Source organism: Marmota marmota, unplaced genomic scaffold (assembly GCF_001458135.2).
Source record: "Marmota marmota marmota unplaced genomic scaffold, marMar, whole genome shotgun sequence".
Taxonomy (NCBI): Eukaryota; Metazoa; Chordata; class Mammalia; order Rodentia; family Sciuridae; genus Marmota; species Marmota marmota.
In genome coordinates, this window is record NW_026000000.1 from 1,990,203 (window position 1) to 1,993,226 (window position 3,024).

The following is a 3,024-nucleotide window of genomic DNA, read 5'->3' on the forward strand; positions in this document are numbered from 1 at the left end:
TTTTTCCCCTCCTCCTCCTCCTCCTCCTCCTCTTTCTTCTTCATTATGCCTCTGATCAATTTAAAATAAGAAAAGCAGTGCTAAAAAGCACTGTGAGAAGCTAGGCTACAAGGAGGACTGTTTTGGGACTTTGTATCTGTGATCCAGCAGAATGCTTTGACACCTGTCATCAGATATGACACATTTCAACTTAAACACCTTAAATATACCTTTAAAGTTGTGGTGGTACGTGCCTGTACTGCCAGCAGCTCAGGAGGATGAAGAAGGAGGATTGTAAGTTCAAAGATAGTCACAGCAACTTAGTAAAGCCCTGTGCAAAGTAGTGATACTGTATCTCTCAAAATAAAAATAAAAAGGGCTTGGATATGGCTCAGTGGTTTAAGAACCCCTGGGTTCAGTCCCTGGAACTGAAAAATAATGATGATGTTGATGATGATGATGATGATGATGATGATAATAATAATAATAATAATAATAATAATGTATCAAAATAACAAAGATTTTTTTTGAAGTTTGGTATGAAAGAGACAAGATATTTATCAAACTCAAGACAAGATATTTATCAAAATAGCAGTTATAGTATAATGAGGGTGGAAAAAAGAAGAATTTTAGCAGGCTTAAATGAATGATAAAAACCAAAGTCTACATACATTTACACTACTTTAGTAATATATAAAATTCATGAATATAATAGTGCATTAATCTCAAAATATTGTTTTTACATATAATATTTTATTCATAATGTAAATACTGACATATTTTATTCATACTATTCCCACATAAGATAGTGCATTTTTTCATAGGTATATATACATTTACATATATAAATTAATATAAAATTCAGACAGGTTTTAATTTTTTGAGTAGAGGAACCTAAAATTATATATTCCAGGTGCCATAAAAGTATGACTTTTAAAAGTAAGATAAGCATACTAAATGCCTTTTTAAATTATTTTAGAGACTTACTTATACCAATACATGTAATGGGATATAATTCTCATAAGTTACCTGGTGAGTAATAAGTGTAGACTAGAAATGAGTATCTAAATAGGATCATTCAGTTAATACCATATTCTTGCTAAGAATTTTGACGAGGGCTGACATATTCAGGGCTGAAATAATTTGGGTTCTGAGTCATCATTAGGTCATTATTCATTCCTTTCCTAATGTTTGTAACTATAGGGGAAACTTGAGAATAAATTTTAGCTTTATTATTCCTTTGTTTCTAGATTACACTGATGAGATTTAAAACTCTGTTTCAATTTTCATAACTACAAAAATTAGTTTGAATATAAGTGTCCTAGAACTTTTCTTAGCAGAAACTGAAATGATGAGCACAGTATTCCTTTGAAACAATCAAGATTTCCATGTGCAACTGTTTTCAAGAACCAGGTTGGTGCCATTTCCTGTCTGTGTTATTTATTTATAACCCATTTCAGAACAAGAATGCTACTAAAATACATAGTCCACAGGAGGAGAAATCAGGTTGAAAGAGTGTGATGAAAGAGAAATGAAGATGGGAGAAGAGTAAACGGAGGGCTTAGATTAGCACCCAGACTTATGTGTACATCCTTCCATACATTAGTTATTTAGGACCCAAATAAAGCTCTGATCTCTCTTCTGTCAGATCAAAAAATGAAATAGGATTGGATCCAACATTCATAGAGTACATAAAGTTAAAAAAAAGCAATTACTTAAGAGAATTTAACTTTGCCTATTGCCAAGACCTGAGAGAAATTTTTCCTGAGTCACATTAAAAAGCACACCATATGATACATTGTAGTCATTAAAATTATTCCCTTGCTTCTCAATTTCTTCTTGCAGAGCTTGCAAACATCAGCCTTTCCTCCAGAAGATCTTCAAGTGTTGAAGTTGGTAACTGTCGCTCTATTATTATCACCTTCTACGGTAACTGTAGAAGGGTAGATTGCCAGAATATTTCCAACTTTCAGTAGCATTCTTTCTTACCAATAGATTTATATTAATCCTACTTTAATTAAATCATTAATCAACAACCAAGTTGTAAAGGTCTGCAATTTTCACAGCTCTATACCGTGCAGTTTGTTGATGATGGCGTATATAAGCACCAACTTAATTCTTCAGAATACAGATTTGATTAGGGTGTTTTCCCCCCTTGAAATTCTAGGCACTAGGAAACATTTTTCAGCCCAATAAAACAGTTTCCTATAAGATAGATAAAAAGTTGAAAAACATGACATCATCTTAAATGCTTGCCTAATGCTTTACCTAGCATACTAGTGTTTTATATTCATGTCTGAATAACAATAGATAGCTCTCCAAAAAAAAAAAAAGGAAAAAGAAAAGAAAAATGATGTGCTATGTTTGTATTTATTTGTATGATATAACACTGTGGTCAATTTCAAGCAAATGGCTTAACAACCAGCTTCCAAAACTTTAAAATTTAGTAACTGAATTTCACAAGCCAGTGTGAACTCACTGTTTGTGTGAAATTATTAATAGAACCCGCCTTTATTTCCCCAAAAAAAGTGCAGCAGAAATTAATCTGTAAGTCAAGAAAGTCTTTATAGAGGACAGATGCCTGAAGGATAATGGTCATTGGTCAAAAAGACAAGATTTTGCGTATAATTAGGGAAGAGGAGAGGCCAAGAGGAGTCCCCAGGTGAAGATGCCAGTCAGGTAAAAAGATAACTTTGTGTAAAGGCCATAAATGTAAGATAATGAAATTCTGTTCTAAAAATTACTCATATTGTAATTTCACAAAATGCAGTAGAGTGAAGTCAGGAAATAGAAATATAGGTCTAATGTTAGGCAAGAACTCAATCATGAATCTATTTCTGTAGATTAGACCACGACTATATCATCTATACAGACTGGGAAATCACTTTAAAAATCTGAACAGGAGAGACCACTTAGGAAATTTTATATGTAAAATGGAAGAGAGAATTCATAAGAAAAAGGTTATAAGCAACACAAGGGAGAAACCATAAGAAGGCATAGATTCTAACTTTTCAAACTTCAGTGTACTAATGAATATACTACTGG